At 44.9% G+C, this 20,388-nt stretch overlaps 1 protein-coding gene across 5 annotated transcripts in view; it reads right to left on the minus strand.

Moving 5' to 3' along the window:
• Positions 1 to 20,388, minus strand: part of LOC115100224 (semaphorin-4D-like) — a 434,534-nt gene that overhangs the window by 268,357 nt on the left and 145,789 nt on the right. Inside the window, exon 3 of one of the 5 annotated variants that reach the window (XM_029618586.1) lies at positions 19,841 to 19,920. The exons of the other annotated variants lie outside the window; for them this stretch is intronic. The gene's annotated coding sequence lies outside the window, so the exon portion shown is untranslated. The remainder of the gene's footprint in view (positions 1 to 19,840; positions 19,921 to 20,388) is intronic. 5 annotated transcript variants of the gene reach the window in all.

Below are 20,388 nucleotides of genomic sequence, written 5' to 3' on the forward strand. Positions count from 1 at the left end.
ACGCAAAGAGGTCTATGCGGGGAGAACCCCACTTGTGAAACAGAGAGGTCGCTACCAGAGGATCGAGTGACCACTCGTGTGGGTGGAAGACACGGCTCAGCTGGTCTGCCAATACATTGTCTACTCCCGGCAGGTAAGTGGCCCTGAGGTACATGGAGTGGGAGAGGGCTTCCGCCCAGATCTGCGCAGCTTCCTGACACAGAAGGAAGGAGCCTGTGCCTCCCTGCTTGTTTATGTACCACATGGCCACTTGGTTGTCCGTCTGGATTAAAATTATCTGATGAAAGAGATGATCTTTGAAAGTGCGGAGCGCATAGCGGATTGCTCGAAGTTCCAGGAAATTGATCTGGTGTTCGGCTTCCTCTTTGGACCATAACCCTTGGGTTTGAAAGTCGTCCACATGGGCTCCCCAACCGATGTGAGAAGCATCGGTGGTTAGGATTACTTGCGGATCCGGTGGAAGAAAAGGTAAGCCCTGAAGGAGGTTGACCTGAGTCGTCCACCAGGTTAAGGATAGGCGCAGCGCTTGTGTGACTGTGACTATGGAGGACAGAGGCTGAAAAGCTTGAATCCATTGGTGTCGTAGAGTCCATTGTGTTACTCTCATGGCTAGTCGGGTCATGGGAGTGACTTGAACCGAGGATGCCATGTGTCCTAGGAGAATGAGGAACTGGCGAGCCGTGGCAGTGTTCTGAGACTGGAGCTGGCGAGCCAGGGACATTAGGGTGTGGACCCTCTGAAGAGGAAGGTAAGCCTTTGCCTGTAAGATGTCCAAGTCTGCTCCAATGAAGAATAAGGTTTGAGACGGGACTAAGCAAGATTTCTCGTAATTGACAAGAAACCCTAAGGAAAGGAGTGTTTGAATTGTCAATTTTAGGGAGGATTGAGCTGTCTGTTGGGTGGAGGCCCTGATTAGCCAATCGTCCAGGTAGGGGTAGACGTGGACACCTTCCTTCCTTAAGAATGCTGCTACCACTACGAGACATTTGGTAAAGACTCGTGGGGCAGAAGCCAGACCGAAAGGTAGGACACGGTATTGATAATGGTCGTGGCCTATGAGAAACCGCAGATATTTGCGATGGGATTGTGTGATCGCAATGTGGATATAAGCGTCCTTGAGGTCGAGAGAGCACAGCCAATCCCCTCTTTGTAGCAGAGGGAGCAGCGCGCCTAGGGTTACCATTTTGAACTGCTCTTTTTGAAGGTATTTGTTGAGGGCTCGAAGGTCCAAAATGGGACGTAGTCCCCCTGATTTCTTTGGTATTAGGAAGTATCTGGAATAGAATCCCTTGCCTCGTTGAGAGGGAGGAACGGGTTCTATAGCATTTGATTGCAGAAGAAGAGACACTTCCTGTTGTAATTGAGCCAAATGGGTGGATAGACTCCACGCTTGAAGAGGCGGGGAGTCTGCCGGAAGAGTTATGAAGTTGAGGTGGTAACCCTGTGCGATAATTGTTAGCACCCACTGATCTGAGGTGATCTGCAACCAAGGTTGTAGAAAATGGTACAGTCGACCTCCTACAGGAATGTCTGGAAGAGGGGTTTGGCATGTGTTCCCTACAGGGGAGTCAAAGGCCAACCGCAGGCCCAGGAGGAGGGGCTACAGTAGGCCTTTGTTTCCTAGGCTGACGCGGCTGAGGCCTAGTAGAGGATCGAGCTGGACGAGGCCTGGCCGATGGAGGGTAGTAACGGCGTGGCCGAAAGAACGACTTCTTAGAGTCCTTCTTAAGTGGTTGTTTGGAGGAAACCTCAGACGGAACAGAAGAAAGTTGTTTCAACGTCTCGTGGTGATCTTTCAATTCAGCTACTATTTGCTGAATTTGTTCTCCAAACAAATTGTCCCCTAAGCAGGGTAAATCCGCTAAACGATCCTGGACCTCTGGGAGAAGGTTGGATGACTTTAACCAAGCCCAACGTCTGGCCGAGATGACAGTAGCTGAAACCTTTGTGGAGGCATCGAAGATGTCATAAGCCGTTCTGATCTCGTGCTTCCCCGCTTCAAACCCTTTGTTAAGAAGGGCCTGAAGCTGTGGCTGGTATTGGTCAGGTAATGTGTCAGCAAAATCTTGCATCTGTTTAAGGATGGCTCTGTTATATTGCGTCATGTAGAGTTGATATGAGGCTATGCGAGAAATCAGCATAGCTCCATGGTACACTTTCCGTCCCACACTGTCTAGGAATTTATTGTCCTTGACCGGCGGAGTGGAGGAGTGTGGCTTGAGACGCTTGGCTTTTCTTTGTGCGGACTCCACCACAACAGAGCGATGATCCAGTTGAGGCTTTTGAAAGCCTGGTGCTGACTGGACGAGGTATGTGGAGTCAGCCTTCTTGTTAACTGGTGATACAGATGAAGGAGATTCCCAGTTTTTCTTTAAGAGATCGAGAAACACCTGGTGAATGGGGATGGAAGCGATGATTTTTGGAGCGTCCAAAAATTGAAGCAGTTCCATCATCTGGTGTCTGTCATCGGTCTCAGATTGCAGCTGAAAAGGTACAATTTCGGACATCTCCTTTACAAAATTAATAAAGGAGAGATCCTCTGGAGGAGATCTTTTTCTACTCTCTGTAGGAGAAGGCGGTGATGGTAAATCTGTGTCAGAAGATGTATCATCACCCCAGGTATCATAGGGATCAGTTGGGGGTTGAAGCCCCGATGGACCTGGTTGAGGATCCGAAGGCATCGAAGGAAACCTTGGAGGAACCGGTGGTACAATCGGTACTGGGAACGGCATCGAGGGTTTCGGTGCTGCCGATGGAGTCGGTGCCGGTCTTGGAACCGATGGAGCCAAAGGATAAATCGGTGGAGATATACGAGAAGGCACCGATGGGACCACCCCGGAAGGGGGAATCAGGAACGGTGTTTCTCCCGCCGATAAAAATCCAGTCGGAGACGATGGCGCTGTCGGTGCTACTGGAATTATCGATGGGAGGGCATGTACAAGTGCCTCCATACGTTGTAGTAGCGGTGCCAGCGCTTCCACCAAAGGTTCGGTGGTCGGTTCCTTCCTCGGTGGCGGAGTCGGTGCCGGGGTCGATGCCGGTGGCGGTGCCGGAATTGGTGCCGGAGACGGTGCCAATGGAGGTTGGAATCTTTGCATCGCTTTCTTGATGGCCTCCTGGACCAGCCGGTCCAGTTCTGCCCGGAGACCAGGGGTAACAATACCCGGCTCGACGGGAGAGGGAGGCTGAGGCAGAGCCGGAGGGACCACCGTAACCGGTGGGATCACGGCTCCCACACCCCGAGAGGGTGAGGGTTTCCTCGATGCCTGCGAACGAGACGTGGACGGTGCCAAGTCTGAACGAGGCCTCTTAGTCGGTGGCTCGGCTTCTTCAGAGGTCGATGACTGTGGATCCTCGACAGGCCGAGACTTGTGCCGTCGATGGCGATGCTTGTCCTTCCGGTCTCCTCGCCCATCCGGGGAGGGGACAGAAGTCGACGGCCGAGAAGTCATCGATGGTGGACGGTCACCAGAGGGTTGACGATGGTGGTGCAACTTCGACGGTGCCGGTTCCGATGACGTCGATGCTATCGATGGCGTTGGGGTGGGTGCATGGAAGAGGAGCCCCATCTTCTCCATCCTGGCTTTGCGACCCTTAGGTGTCATTAGGGCACATTTGGTGCAAGTCAGGACATCATGCTCACTACCCAAACACAAAACACAAACCCTATGGGGGTCTGTGATTGACATAGTCCGGGTACAATCCGGGCATCGACGGAACCCCGTCGCCATGGCTTAAGGCCAAATTTAGTCGCGGGCTCGGTAATTGCCAACAGGCCTCGAGGGCCAAATTCGACGGTAGTCGAAGAAAAAAGGCAAAAAACTTACCGGTTTCCGCGGAGGTGACAAAAATTTGTCGAAGGGAGACCCCTGAGGGGCAAATTTTCTTCGGAAAGAAAAATATCGAATTCCTGTCAGGAACGTGGTAAGAGAGCTCCTTTCACCGCGTGGCAACTGCTGCGCGGAAAAAAGAAGACTGAAGGGAGACCCCTGCTGGCTGCAGGGTCAGTGCCTTGCTGGGCATGCCCAGTAGGGGCCAGTCAAAGTTCTGTTTAAACTTTGACAGAAGTTTTCCGTGGTGGGCTCCATCCTCGATGTCACCCATTTGTGAGGACAACCATCCTGCTTGTCCTGTGAGAATGCTAGATACATAAATAAAAAGTTTAACAAAAGATTAATCACAGTTTCAAAATTTTCCAGGTTTATCAAATTGTTTGACACTTATTTTGAAGAAATTCACACAGCAGTATGCATGTCAGGGGCAGCGGAACACCCCACCCCTCCTCTCCCCTCTCTTTTCCCCTGCCCCACCCCCTTCACTTTCTCTTCCCTATCATCCTCCTTCCACACTATGATGATCAGCAGCAGGAGTAGTAGTGGTGCCTCAGGACTCCTCCTCCTCCGCCACTGGACCTGGCTGCTGCTTTGAACCGCGTGGCTATACAGAGCCCTGTCTTGTTGAAAGCAGCAGTCAGGCGGAGAGCTGCAGAGGTGAATGATGTGGCTGACAAACCACTGCTCTCCTCCCAGCAGCTGCTGCTGACCTTATCCAGATCCCAATCTCCAGCAGCCCTACTGCATCCCATTCCGACGCCTACCATGCCTGCTGTGAATACTAATAAGAACATAAGAAATTGCCATGCTGAGTCAGACCAAGGGTCCATCAAGCCCAGCATCCTGTTTCCAACAGAGGCCAAAACCAGGCCACAAGAACCTGGCAATTACCCAAACACTAAGAAGATCCCATGCTACTGATGCAATTAATAGCAGTGGCTATTCCCTAAGTAAACTTGATTAATAGCCATTAATGGACTTCTCCTCCAAGAACTTATCCAAACTTTTTTTGAACCCAGCTACACTAACTGCACTAACCACATCCTCTGGCAACAAATTCCAGAGCTTTATTGTGCGTTGAGTGAAAAAGAATTTTCTCTGATTAGTCTTAAATGTGCTACTTGCTAACTTCATGGAATGCCCCCTAGTCCTTCTATTATTCGAAAGTGAAAATAACCGAGTCACATCTACTCGTTCAAGACCTCTCATGATCTTAAAGACCTCTATCATATCCCCCCTCAGCCGTCTCTTCTCCAAGCTGAACAGCCCTAATCTCTTCAGCCTTTCCTCATAGGGAAGCTGTTCCATCCCCTTTATCATTTTGGTTGCCCTTCTCTGTACCTTCTCCATCGCAACTATATCTTTTTTGAGATGCGGCGACCAGAATTGTACACAGTATTCAAGGTGTGGTCTCACCATGGAGCGATATAGAGGCATTATGACATTTTCCGTTCTATTAACCATTCCCTTCCTAATAATTCCTAACATTCTATTTGCTTTTTTGACTGCTGCAGCACACTGAGCTGATGATTTTAAAGTATTATCCACTATGATGCCCAGATCTTTTTCCTGGGTGGTAGCTCCTAATATGGAACCTAACATCGTTTAACTACAGCAACGGTTATTTTTCCCTATATGCAACACCTTGCACTTGTCCCCATTAAATTTCATCTGCCATTTGGATGCCCAATCTTCAAGTCTTGCAAGGTCCTCCTACAATGTATCACAGTCTGCTTGTGATTTAACTACTCTGTATAATTTTGTATCATCTGCAAATTTGATAACCTCACTCGTCATATTCCTTTCCAGATCATTTATATATATATATTGAAAAGCACCGGTCCAAGTACAGATCCCTGAGGCACTCCACTGTTTACCCTTTTCCACTGAGAATGTGCTGTGCAAAACCCTGGCAGTGCACAAAATACACTTGACAATGGAAGCTAACAACTTTTGGCGAATAAGACGTATAAACGTATAAGCACATAACTTGGTTTTTAAAAATCTCCTTAGCACCGAATGCTCTGCAGCTGTTCGTGCTCTCTCCATTTATCAGTGTGATGTGTGCTTGGCGGTCCAGTAATAGCAGTATCCGTGCCAGTACCTAAGAAGGAAAAGCTCTCAAAATCCTCACATGCTTGTATCTCGTAAGAAAAGTCAGAACTGAAAAGTAGACATTCTGACAGTTGAATTAACAAAAAATAATTGTAGTACTGTATGATTTTATGCCCTCTACACTTTAGTAGTATTTCCTGTTAAAATGGACTTGCCAGCATTCCAGGGGCGTTTACTCTATGGATGGGCAAGTTGTCCTAGCCAATTCATATTATTATTATCATTTGTAAAACACTACCATGCATATGCAGTGCTGCATAGACTGATGCACAAGACAATCCCCGCTCCTTGGAATTCACAATTATAGCAAATATAGAAAAACAAGCCTTGAGTCTTCATAAATGTTACCAGGACTTTTCAGATGCTGACTTGGTTAGACTGCATTTTGGAGGCTATGATATCCTTTAGAAGAGTGACCAAAAGACATACATCAGCTTTTCTGGCATCACATGCTTGTCCTTAAGATGTCTCTGCAGCAGATATCAGAGACATCTGCAGAAGAGACCCATAATTTATTTTTGCTCAATCTCTAGTGTCCTGTCCTACTTGTGACAAAATGTAGCAATGTAATCCACTGGCCAGAAGATCAAATTTTGACTTTCCACCTCTGTAAATATCAAGGTTCCTGAGAGAGAGGGAGAGTGAGAGAGAGAGAGAGAGAGAGAGAGAGAGAGAGAGACAAGAACAGGAAGGAACTTAATCCGAAACCATTCACTAGAAAAGTCATTCAGAAGCCAATATTTAGCGGGTAACACTTGATATTACAATAATGCTTTCCAGGATTGTCTGTCTGCCTTTCCCTCAGACTGCTGTCCCAGCATCCCATGCGGAGCAGCAGAAAGCACGACTAAGGCCAGGAGTGCACTGGGAAGTCTTGGGCACCAAACCATAAGAGACCTTCCGTATGCAACCACAGGGCCCTAGATGGGCTGGGGTTGCAAACTTAAAAATTCTTACCAAAACCTCAGGACCCCCGTGCATCTCTCGCACACCACAGAACAAAGGAATAAGCGGCAATCGACAGCAGCTTGGAAAGTTCAAACGAGGAGATGTTTCTATGGGGCGCTCCGTCGTGGCACCACTCACCGCTCGAATCGGCCCTCTGAGCCACGAAGACGGGGGTAACACTCTGCTAATGTTTACGGGATTCAGGGAGAAGCGCACTCGGCAGAATATGGCGTCAGACAGCATGAACTGATTACTTCAGTGGGTAGGGAAAGAAAGAGAGATGATGGGGTGCAGAAACAACAACTCAGCATATCCCAATTAGAAGAGTTAGGACAAATGCTCTCGACCTTTGTTGTGGGTATGCAAGTTTCTATGGTTACCGAAAATGGAGACAGAGGGAGACCGAGAACAAAATGCTTTCCTTTTAGAAGATTAACAGCCATGTAAAACCCCCTTTATTGTCCCAGTGATGAAAAGTTACAAGAGCACCAAAACAGGCAATCAGACGGTTGGTAGGGGTATAAGGGAGGGAGAAGCAGTTTTAGTTTGCCTACCTTCTCCCTTTGCAGCATTTAGAAAAAAAATAAATAAAAAGAGCTGGAATTCAGTGACTATGACACCAGCACCTTCCCATACAGAAAACCTGGTCACCAGGCTGTCAATTTAACGGGCTTTAAGGGCTAAACTTTCAAAAGGAATCCTAATGCAAAGTTAGGTGTCCACTTGGAGCCTGAACAGAGCAAGCTGACTTCCAAGCACAAGGTGCCTGCTGGAAATGAACCTGAAAACCAGGTTATTACGCCACTAAAAATACATGTGCACGATTACATGAAGCAAAAATGAGGTGTAAAGGGTATGCATATATACATGCAAACCTCTAATACACCATCCAGAACACACTGTTTTAAAAAAAAAAAAAAAGACAAGTTTGTGCACGTTATGAAAATAAAGGCCTAGTTCCTGGCGGCTGAAAATCCATTTAAATGCGTTCAGCCAGTGCACAGGCCTAAAGCCTTATTTTACACGTGCAGATCGCAACACATCGTTTGAAACTTTGCCATTAAAATCACACTAAGTTCACCCTCTGACCTGCAACAGTCAAAATCGTTCTGTTGCCAGTCTAAAAACTAAAAGCCCTATTAACTAGAGACTCTGTGCAACGTCCAGGCATGGCCGTATCTCCTGCACCCAACGTATTTACATACTGGAAAAGGCCTTTCAACTTTCCTTGGCACATGGACTTCTCCTGTGACAGACGTAAGTGCTGGCACTAGAAAACAGATCAGTCTGGAGGGAATTTTACCACAGGTAGAACACAGGGCAACCCCTGTCTTATAGAGACCTCAAAAGACAAGCACAGGCACAACAGCAAAGTCTGCGTCTGTACATAGATAGCTAACATTGCAGTTTTAATATTTAAATCGGGTGCCGCGGTAAAAAAGAGGCGCTAGGGGAAATTGTGCGTCCCTAGCACCTCCTTAGTGGGCATCCAGGAGAAATGGCTGTCAGTGGGTTAGGAAAACAGACGCTCAATTTTACGAGTGTCCGTTTTCCTAACCTGTGCATAGCCACGGGTTAGGAAAATGGATGCTTGTTAATTGAGCGTCCTTTTTCCTAATCTGACTGCCGAGACAATTTCTTTTTAATTTTTCTCTTTTTTTTTTTTTTTTTTTTTTAATTTTCTCCCTCCTTTCTGCTTTTCTGTACACTTTTTGGACTGCTCAAATATTAATTTCCAAGGGTAAAAATATGCACATTGGGGCGGATTTTCAGAGCCCTGCTCGCGTAAATCCGCCCAAAACCGGGCGGATTTACGCGAGCAGGGCCCTGCGCGCCGGGAAGCCTATTTTACATAGGCCTCCCGGCGCGCGCAGAGCCCCAGGACTCGCGTAAGTCCCGGGGTTCTCGGAGGGGGGCGTGTCGGGGGCGGGCCCGGTCGTCGCGGCGTTCCGGGGGCGTGTCGGCAGCGTTTTGGGGGGCGGGTACGGGGGCGTGGCTACGGCCCGGGGGCGTGGCCGCGCCCTCCGTACCCGCCCCCAGGTCGCGGCCCGGCGCGCAGCAGGCCCGCTGGCGCGCGGGGATTTACGTCTCCCTCCGGGAGGCGTAAATCCACCGACAAAGGTAAGGGGGGGGGTGTAGACAGGGCCGGGTGGGTGGGTTAGGTAGGGGAAGGGAGGGTAAGGTGAGGGGAGGGCAAAGGAAAGTTCCCTCCGAGGCCGCTCCGATTTCGGAGCGGCCTTGGAGGGAACGGGGGGAGGCAGCGCGGCTCGGCGCGCGCAGGCTATACAAAATCGATAGCCTTGCGCGCGCCGATCCAGGATTTTAGTGGATACGCGCGGCTCCGCGCGTATCTACTAAAATACAGCGTACTTTTGCTTGAGTCTGATGCGCAAGCAAAAGTAGGCTGATCGCGCTTCTTTTAAAATCTACCCCATTGGGTGCACATTTTTTTTTTTTTTTTGCATCTGGGGATTGGACATGCTAATCCCCTTATAGCTTAAGGGGTTGTGGATGCGCATCCAAAACACGCGTCCAACCACGGGTTAACCAGTGCACTCTGCTGAGCGCACTTTACTGCATCGGCCTGATTGGCACAACGCTTTGATCAAAAAACATTATATGAAGCAGGCATCAGGTTTGGCATGCACTGATAAAAGCTGAATTATACCTGTCTCTCAATTAAATACTACACCTAACGTGTACCTTTTGAAAACAAGACGAATCTTAAAAAATCCTAAGGCAGGCTAACTTAGAACAAATTACCTCCTGAGCATATTTCTGACATTAAGAAAGGAATGTGTCCTTCCTGGAGGCACACGAGAGGCTGGGGTGCAAACCTGGGCTGCTAGGCTTTTAGCAATATGTTTGTATCTTTATAAACGTATTATTTAACTAAGCATTGATTGTTATTATTGTATTTTTGTTTTACAGACTTATTTTATTTTTATTGTGTTTGTAAACCGTTGTGACAGCTTGTTCCAAACGAAGGTATAAAAAAAGCTTAAATAAACAAACTTCACTGCTACTTAGAAATAAGGGTCAAACAAACAAGTTGTAGGTGACATCTTTTTATCGGACTATCTTAATACATTTGTGACTAGTTGACATACTATTATGGTCCTATACTGATTGTGGGAATTGTTATGGGAACCAGGAAAGATATCTCATTATAGAAACTGAAGCAGTTGTGGGTCAGGATGAACTCAGTTCTGAAACAGTTCTGTACCCTTAGTGCATGCATCAAATGAAGAAACAGAGGGAGTCAAATAATTCTGTGAAGAAGTGCAAAAAGTTGCAAACTATGGACAAACAGGAGGAGAACTCTGAAAGTCTGGGTCCTGGCTGGCCTTTCCTGACTGACACGACTGGCAGCCAATCTGAGCTCATCACTGTGTGCCGGAACCATCTGTTCTTAAACTGAGACGCCCTGCGATGCACAGACAAAGGGGCGTGCGCCCGAGTTCATTTTTGTAAAGATCTTCGTGAGTGTCCAGCTTAAATTCAAGTTACAGAGTTGCTTCGATATGGGGAAGAAAAGGAAGGGGCCTGCCCCTTCTTACTGTAACTTCTCAACCCACTATTGAAACCTTTGTGACTTTATCCATTCAGGGTGAACAAAGTGCAGGACAGGCACCCTTCTATCCATGGTGAGACCCAAGTCCTGCAGCTCGTCATTTATCTCGACCAGGACAGAATAGTTCTACAGGTTCACTGGCAAAGGAGATTCTGGCCCAAAATGTATAGCGCTCTCCTTCTGGTGGTGGGAATAGTCCTGTAGATTCAATAGTATTTGGGGTATTGCAAACATCTACTCCTGTGGTTCCATCTAAGACTTTCTCTGTTGTCCCTCCTGTTAAACAGTCATTGATTACCTTAGAGACTTTATGCATGGTGATAGTTGGTTTAGATGCCACACACACTTAATCCATCTCATACATGAACTTACCCTTTGAATCAATTAGACCATCATACTAGGCATCATCAGAATAAATATAATTAAACATTCAATCTTCTGCCTTATATTTAATCATTGGTCTCTAGCTATGTCCCACTCTAAGAGTTGGCGTTACCTCTGTGTGTTTTCTACACTCTAAAGATAAGTTCATTGGACATTTCTTTGAATGATGATGATCAAGCATATATATATTTGTTTGCATTATAAAAATTGAAAAGAAAAGTGGGACATAGCTACAGACCAATGATTAAATATAAGGCAGAAGATTGATTGAATGTTTAATTACATTTTATTCTGATGATGCCTAGTATGATGGTCTAAATGATTCATAGGGTAAGTTCATGTATGAGATGGATTAAGTGTTTGGAATCTGTGGAATATCCACTCTAAAGACACAATTTGGGAATATTATTTTACAATAGATAGTTGGTTTAGAGCATTCCCTGGCTACCAGAATTGATAGTGTATTATCTCCTGTTAATGATCTCTCAGCCTCAACTGTTTCTCACTCTCAAAAATTAAGTGATTATGATGCAAGGCTTTAAGAATTAAATGGATCTGTTGCCAAGTTTAAAAAAAGAGTAACAGTTTTAATTAAAAGATAAAGAATATTTTCATTGATGAATGGAGAATCATGAAAATTCTTTGGGAAGATTTAATCTTTGCTTAATTGATTTTGCCAAATGCCTATTAATTGCTTCATTAGAAATGCTTAAAACATTTTATTTGGATATTCTACAAATTCCCTCTGAATCCTTTCCTCCCACATCTAAGGATTAATATGACAACTCATAATCAGGAACAGAGAGCAGGAGGAGGATTTGTCAGTTAACGTCTGACTGTCCAATTTCATACAAAGTTCTAATATAGAATCTAGGGCAACTTTGTTGGTAGTATGTGATGGAATCTGATAGGGATTGGATATATAAAATGTTTTGTTTTTGTAGCAAATCCAAAATGTTTATGAGACAGAGTTGCCATTTTTCCAGATATGTCTGAGTAATACAGGCTAGGAGAAAAATGTTCCTGTCTTTAAAAAAAAGAGAGTTATGGCCTTAGGAATTAGTTTCATGTTGTGTTTTCCATGTAAATGTTTGATGAAATCTCGGGATACTTGGTATAGTGTATGTTCTATGACCCTAAACAACTTGAAGCTTTTCTTCAAATAAGAACTATCTCCCCTTCTATCACCTCATAATATTTACGGTTTTCTAGAGCTGCATTAAAATTCTTCTGGTATTTGTTTATTTGCTTGTTATTGTGGTCTAAAGATGTCAAATTGTTTCTTTTGTTAATTTCTTGTTTTGATTTTGCTTTGCTATTCTTGGAGTCAAGTATTATTGATGTAATCTAAAAACATAATAGGTATTATAAAAGAACTATGGACAAATTCACCATCACAGGTGATTGTAATGCAAAAAAGTGAGATTCTAGAAGTATGTGGCCATTGTAGAGCCATTTGGAGAATTAACCATGGAAAAGAATTAACAGAAATCTGTTGCCAACCCCAACTTTTCATAACCAATAATACGGTTTGGAAAAAAATAATGATAAGAAGTTGCCATACTGGGTCAGACAGAGACCATCAAGCCCAGCATCCTGTTTCCAACAGTGGCCAATCCAGGCTACAAGTACCTGGCAAGTAACCAAACTCTTAGTAGATCCCATGCTACTGATGCCAGTAATAGCAATGGGTCAACTAAGTCAACTTGATTAATAACAATTTTGGAATTCCTCCAGGAACTTATTCCAACTTTTTTTTAAACCCAGCTAAGTTAACTGCCTTAACGCTGTCCTCTGGCAATAAATTCCAGAGCTTAATTGCACACTGAGTGGGAAAAATGTCTCCGATTTGTTTTAAATGTGCTACTTGCTAACTTCATGGATTGCCCCTAATCCTATTATCTGAAAGAGTAAATAACAGATTCACATTTACCCACTCTAGACCTCATGATTTTAGAGATTCTATCATATCCCCCCTCAGTCGTCTCTTATCCAAGCTGAACAGCCCTAGCCACTTTAGCCTTTCCTCATAGCAGAGTTATTTCATTCCCTTTATCATTTTGGTTGCCCTTTCTCCAGTACACTATATCTTTTTTGAGATGTGGAGACCAGAATTATACACAGTATTCAAACTGCGGTCTCACCATGGAGTGATACAGAGGCATTATGATATTCTTTGTTTAATTCACAATGCCCTGCCTCATAATTCCTGACATTCTGCTTGTTTTTGTTTTTTTTGGTTTTTTTTAAACCACCGCAGCACACAGAGCCGGTGATATTAATATATTATCCACCATGACACCTAGATCTTTTTTCTGGGTGGCAACTCCTAATATGGCTAGGCACGTTAGTCTAGGCATGCATGAACCTCACTGGACAGCACAATTAAAAATCATGAGACTCAGACAACTATTAATAAGAGATTCAGAAATAATATAAGGAATAGTAAGAAAAAAGTGGTGAAAAAAAAAAAAGAGTAAGAAAGTGGAATCTGGGATATCTCCAACATAAAAACAGAGCTCCAGACCAAATTGTCAAATAGATCAAAGTCAAACAATCTTGAGGGCAATGCAAACAGAATTTGGCTGCAGGTAGAAAACAGCACAGAAGCAGCAGCAGAATCAATATGAGGAAAAAGTAGATAGGAAAGACACCGAGCATGAATAACCACTGAAATACTAAATGAAATGTCAACAAGGAAAATAGAATAGAGGCACAGAAACACAAATTTAGTATACTCAGATGTCGTATTTATCCAAATGCCTCCTTAAACAGCATTGCCTTACCCTGTTTTCTACACAGCTGTCTCTTCCCAAAGCCAAGCTGGCAGCGCATTCCGCATTACTGGTGAGAGGTAGAAAAAAGCAGAGCTCTTTGTTTGCTAAAGCTTAGCACCTCAATTAGCGGGTACTTGTGACAAGCTTTGGCCTGAAGATTATAATGCTCAAGCTGGAATATACCAAGAAATCTTATTTACCACCACACAGAAATTATCCCCATGCAATAGCTTACGGGTAGTTAGTAGCATTTTAAACTGTGATCTATATTTAACTGGTAACCAATGCACATCACATAACACAGGCCGCTTACGATCAAATTTTCCTATTACCAGAAACGTGTCTGCGGCAGTATGCTGAACTAGCTGTAATACCCGCAATAACTTCTCTGGAAGATTTGCACATAGGCTACTGCAATAATCCATGTGTCCTAACACCAAAAACTGTAATGCAGTTTCACAGGTAGTAGAAATTTCTGTGGTTTCAACATTTTTCAATTCATCAAAAAACCACCTTAGCTAGATAACATACATGTGAATGCAGTGTTAGCTGGGAGTTAGGCCATTCAGATTTCGTACTTCCAATTAAAAGGTAAGGAATTGCTCTCCACAATAACTGTGGTCAAACTTCACCGTATGAACTCTTCCCACTTACAGTAGCCTTGTTTTCATTATATTTTACGCCATTACATGCCAACCAATTTTGGGTTGTTTTTTTTAATCTGCGACATACATTTCTGAAAAAGTTGTTCAGGGGAATCTAGCTTGTGCATCACAAGGAATATAAAACTGTATATCATCAGCATACAAAAAGTAGATCAACCCCAGGTCCTTGAGAAAAGGTACAAGTTAAAAAGGACAGAGGACAGTGCTGAAGCCTGGGGAACACCAGAATGCAGCTCAGGCCAAGATGAGAACTGCTCAACTAATTTGGATGCGCTGTCACCTGCCCTGTAAACAGAAAAAAAAAAAGAGAGAGAGAGAGAGAAAACCAATTTAGAACTGCTCAGATATTCCGATGGTCTGAAAATGACCAACAAGATCATTGTTCTAACAGTATCGAAGGCACTAGAAATATCCAGTTGGACCAAGTTCCCAGTTCTTCCTTGGCCCAAACTACAAAGAAGTGTATTAAAAAGGGACACAGGCAGCAACTCTGTATTATGCTGTTTTCTAAACCCAAACTGATCATCATCATCAGCAAATATACTGTGCTGGGAGAAACATTCTCTTCCCCAGAATCTTAGGTGGTTAGAAATAGGCCTATAATTTGATACATCACTCAGAGGCTTACCAGCATCCTTCAACACTGGTCTAACTGTGGCTTGCATTAGTTGACTTGGAACTGTGCCTTCAAGCAAGGATCTATTGACCAGATTCTTAATTACGTCAAATGAAATACCCTTCATACTCTTGATAAAGATGAAGAGATATGGCCGCAAGGGAGAGGAGGATCTTTTAAGGCTGGCGATTAAAGATATAATCTTCTTCAATTTGATAGGCTGAAATTCAGTCCATACATTAATTAACTGGCCTAAATAATGGGGGTATATCATTCAATATAATAGGAAGTGTTAAGCAGATTCCTAATCATACCTATCTTATTATTAAAATAACCACAATCCGGAAGTTCTTGATACTCCTGAAAAGGCTTTCAGGTAACTTTTCTCACTAATGAAAACAACCTTGCAGGGCAATTAAGTGATGTGTTCAAAACTGCTGAAAAATGATCACATTTCACTTTGTAGTCCTGGAGGAATTCTGCGCTACTGCGGAGCGCAGAATCCCCCCCCCCCCCCCCACCCCCGTGCAGAACTGCCAAATTCTGCGCAGAAAATGGCAGAGGAGACCCCGGCATGTCGCAGAGTGCACGAAGATTAAGGCCCCCGTGTGCCGCAGGACGCGGTCTACTCACAGCAAAGATGAAGGCCATGGCGTGCTGTTCGCAGCGAAGATGAAGGCCCCCTCGTGCCATGGGATGCACTCCGCTTGCGGCGAAGATGAAGGCCCTGGAGAGAGTGAATGTGTGTGCGTGTGTGAGACAGCAGGAGGGGGTGTGAGAGAGCATGGGAGGTGAGAGCAGGGGGGATGCTTGAGTGTGGTGTCAGAGAGAGGGAGCCTATATGAGGAGATTGTGAAGGAGTGTGTAGGTGTGTGAGATTGGGAACTCGTGTATATGAAAAGAGGATCGTGTGTATGTGAGGGTGTTAGCCTGTGTGAAGAGATTGTGTATGTGTGAGAGAGAGACATAGGTAGTCTGTGTGAGGATGTATGCATGAGAGAGAAAGGGAGCTTGTGTGCGTGTGTATGCAAGAGAGAGGGACCTGTATGAGGGGATGTGTATGTGCGAGAGAGTGAGGGAGTGTGTGTCCATCGGTCTTCGACGGCTTCGCCCTGCAGTGCCTACCTCTCTCTACTTGCGGCTCCTCCCACTCACCTTGGACTGATGGCCGCCATGGCGTCTGCTTGCCATTCTCTCTGGCATCCCCGGACCGGCATTGGTGCTACCTCTCGCCATTCTCCTTCAAGGTACCTCTAGGGTGTGCGCACGCCGCCCTCATCTTTAACTCTACATTGGCGCGAACCTCAGGGGCGTCCCCCTGTTCTGACATCACGACTCCAGAGTATATCTGCCTACAGTATTTGCTAGCTCGTTGAGTTAGCAACCAGAATTCGTACGGATGGGATTCGCTCTCCGTTCCTAAGCTACTCTGCCTCTCCAACTCTATCTGGAACTCTTACTACCCTTCGGGGGTCTCTAACGGGGTACCTGCTCCTCAGGGGCCTCTCTGCTTCTTTCAGGTGCTATCAGGAAACCGGTACTCACTCCTCAAGGGCCCATGTTCCCTGAGTCGCTGCCTGCAACCTCTACACTTCTACTTGGAATAACTACCTTACAGTTACCATCAGTGAGTACAGAAACCATCTCTTTCCACAGTACTGCTTCACTGGAACCAGGTACTCGCGCCTCCTTGGCCTGCTCTCTGCTCCGGTGCCAGACCTCTCGTCTAGTGGAATCTCTGCTACTGCTAAGTGAGTACAACGCTACTGAGTCTCTCTGCTCTAAGGGATCAGGTACTCGCTCCTCGAGGGCCTGCTCTCTCTGCCTCGGAGCTTCTCCTATCTCTACATTGGGACTCTGTATGTTAATCTTATTGTGTGCTCATAACTCTGTGTCTCTTTCCACTACAGCACTGCTGTTCCAGCGTTCTGTGTGAGATGCGCCCAGCCGGGCTCTACAACCACCTCTGGTGGCCATTCAAACTGTTTAAATAAAGATTCAATTCTGTGTTTGTCTGTCCGGAGTCTAGCCTGACACCGTGGTCCCTCTCGGGACTGCCACCCCCGTGGGCGTGGTCAGCTGCCACAGTGTCCAAGGATCCACCCAAACACCATTAACCATAACAGGGAGCCTGTATGAGGTGTGTGTATGTGTAGTAGAGAGGGAGGGACAGAGGGAGCCTGGGTGAGGGGCGGGACTGGCTATAGAGTGGAAGGGGTTGAGCCTAGAGGTGGAGGGGAGAGATACTGGCAGCTGGAGGAGTTGGGACCTGAGAGGGCAAAGTGGCCAGGGGAGTAAGGAGAGCGAGTGGAAGGGACACTCTTACAGTAAATTTCTAGGGAAATTCTGCTCAAAATATTAAACATTCTGCATCTTTAAGTAATAAATTCTTTCTGAATTAATTTAAAATGTAATTACTTAAAGACTGTCATGTAAATTGTGTTATTTTGACCAATATAAAGTTTGCAGAATTCTGCAGAATTTTAAGTTTTTCTGTGCAGAATTTTAAATTTTTTTGCACAGAATTCCCCCCCAAGAGTAACTTTGCGACAAGGTACTCTATGTATTTAAACTGCTTACAAACCACCTATCCAACCAATTATGGTCACCCAAGGTGGTGTACAATAAAAACAAAAATTTACTTCCCAAAAAAATCAAAATTTTGGAGCCAATATCCCTGCAGAATTTAGCCAAGGATGTAGGATAAATCTCTCACAAATCTAATGAATTAGTTAAACTGGAGAACATCAATACTCCAGTTCCCAAAAAATAAAAGTAAACAAATCACTGTAGTAGCGAGATTACAGGACAGTGGGTGATACCACATACATCTAAGATACTTTTGCAGATCATTAAAAACCGAACCATAGATTGCTGTACAGCATTTGGATGAGACAAATAGGATTTAAAAAGATTAGGTGAGAGAATGATCCATATTCAAGAAACAAAAAGTGAATTAGTCCCTTGTTTGAAACTTGCGAGAGCAGCACCACTGCTCGCAAGTTTCAAACCTTTGCTAGCTTAACCCCTTTCATGCCTGTTACATGTCCAATATCCGTGCACGTATTTTTCTGGAAAGACCTACTGTATATACCTGTGCTATGATGACTAAGTCAAGTCAATTGATAAAGTAAATCATAGCAAACTGGTTGAAACGATGTGTAGAGCTGGTACAGCAGAACATGAAATCAATTTAATTACGAGTTTTACAGGGGAATCAAACTACAGTCAGAAGATCAGCAGGAAATGCATAGAAATACTTTAAAAACAGGAGTAACAAAGATGCATAAATCCACTATTATTCAGTTTATACAATAAATGTTTAATCTCAGTAGTTCTAGAAGAACGGGAACACACAAGCACCAATGGCATGAACTTGAGCATGCAATATAGGTTGATCATTCAGTGCTACTGGCATCTAAGAAAGAAGGCCTACAAAAGATGATAAAAGGGCCGATGTGTATTCCCTTCTCTGTCTGTGAACCAGTACACGGGGATCACACAAGTCCCAGGGTCAATCTACCTTCCTGGATCTCTCATCTTCCTTGCCATTTATCAGACTGCTCACCACCGAGTACTGGGGGTTCAAGGCCAAGCCCCCGAGGTCCTACATGTAGTGGTGTGGGGATCCTTACATAGTCTCTCAAATCACCCGCATGGTCTTGACTGGCCTCTTCAATAGGCTTAGAAAACCCCAGGCTGGGCACTTGGATAGATATATTATGATGGCATATTTACTGTACCAAAAAACTTCAAGATGGAAACATACAAAAATGGAGAAATTAACTAAATCCAAGAGCCTTAGTCTCGCCATAAAATCTCTATTTCAGAGTCCGTATCCTTTCCCGATACCAGAAAGGGGGAAGAAAGAAAAACCACACACACACACCCCCCTCCTATCATCTCCTCCAGTGGGAAGAAATGATGGTTATAAAGCAATCCTCCCATCAAATAAGTGGAAACTCCCCCAAAAATACTCTGTTTTTTTCTTCAGGGCAAACTAGTAACAGGTGAAACAGCAGCCGAAGCCCACTCCCCTCAGGGAGGAAGACCTCCTTCCTGGAGCAGATCCCAAAAAAACCCAGTTCTCTTCAAAGTAAAAACAAACAAACCCACTCTCCCCCTCTTCTCTCTCTCTCTCCACTGGGAAATCTTCTCCAGCTCCGTGAAGGCTCAAAAGAAGGAAAACTCTTAACTCCTGTATGCAGGCTGTAGTGTAGAGCCTACGAGAGTCCTTTGAAAAAACTCCACTCCCATCTCAAGAACCCAAACCCCCCACCAACCACAAAGTGCTCAGGCTAAATTCCGGTTATATAGGGGGATCTTGGCCAATCCCCACTTTACAAGGTGGAGAAAATCTTAGGGAGGGTCCCAAAAGCTCAGGGAAAACTGTAGCTAAAATAATCCTGATATGTAATGCTAGGGTTAACGCATCTACATGTAAATTGCAGGCCAATGAGCTGATTTGCTATTACCTTGCATTAGAGGGGAGACTGCCTAGCACACTGTTTTAACCACAGAAAATTTAAACTTCCCACAGTAAAGAAGCAATCCAAATATGAGAAATCTGTAAACTCGGAAAAAGTTATTTCTGGTTAGAGAGGGTGGTCAAAATTAAAATATTCCAACTAATGAGAAATGACTACTTACCTGACAATTTCCTTTACTTTAGGACATTCAGATGAATCCAGAACAAGTGGGTTATGCACCTCTACCAGCAGATGGAGACTGAGCAAACTGACGTCACAGTACATATATCCCTGCAGTGACATCAGCTGCCAGTATTTTCTTCAAAAGCAAACTGTGGACAGACTAGCAAAAAATCTTGACTGAAAACAGATGACCATGTCAATACTCAGCCAACAGGAAGCACTGAACTCAGCCAAGAAACATATTAACACTAGTCTAGGGACTAGACTAACACTTACCAGTAAGCCCTTTAACACAAGAAGTCCATAGTACAATCATTCGGAAGCCAAGGGAGGAAAGCTGGATTCATCTGATTGTCCTAAAGAAAAGGAAATTATCAGGTATTTATTTTATTTTTTTATCTAGATTTATATTCTGCTTTTCGCACTTTTTTCAGCACTTCAAAGTGGATTACATTCAGGTACTGTAGGTATTTTAAGTAGTAATTTCTCATTTCTTAGCGTTCAGTCAGATGTACCCAAGTTACTCCCAAATAGGATGGGAGGCTGCCTGCAGTCCCGTCTAAACCACACAGGCAAAGGCTGCGTCCTCTTGGGCTTGCACATCCAGATGATAATGCCTGGAAAAGGTGTGCAACGAGGACCATGTCACAGCTTGGCAAATGTCAACGGGAGACATCAATCTAACTTCTGCCCATGACGCTGCCTGAGCCCGAGTGGAATGAGCCCTGACCAGACTAGGTAACGGCTTGCCAGCATCAACGCATGCTGCCGTGACTACCTCCTTAATCCAGCAGGCTATTGTAGCCCGCGAAGCCAGTTCTCCT

The sequence above is a fragment of the Rhinatrema bivittatum genome, chromosome 1, assembly GCF_901001135.1.
Source record: "Rhinatrema bivittatum chromosome 1, aRhiBiv1.1, whole genome shotgun sequence".
Classification (NCBI taxonomy): domain Eukaryota; kingdom Metazoa; phylum Chordata; class Amphibia; order Gymnophiona; family Rhinatrematidae; genus Rhinatrema; species Rhinatrema bivittatum.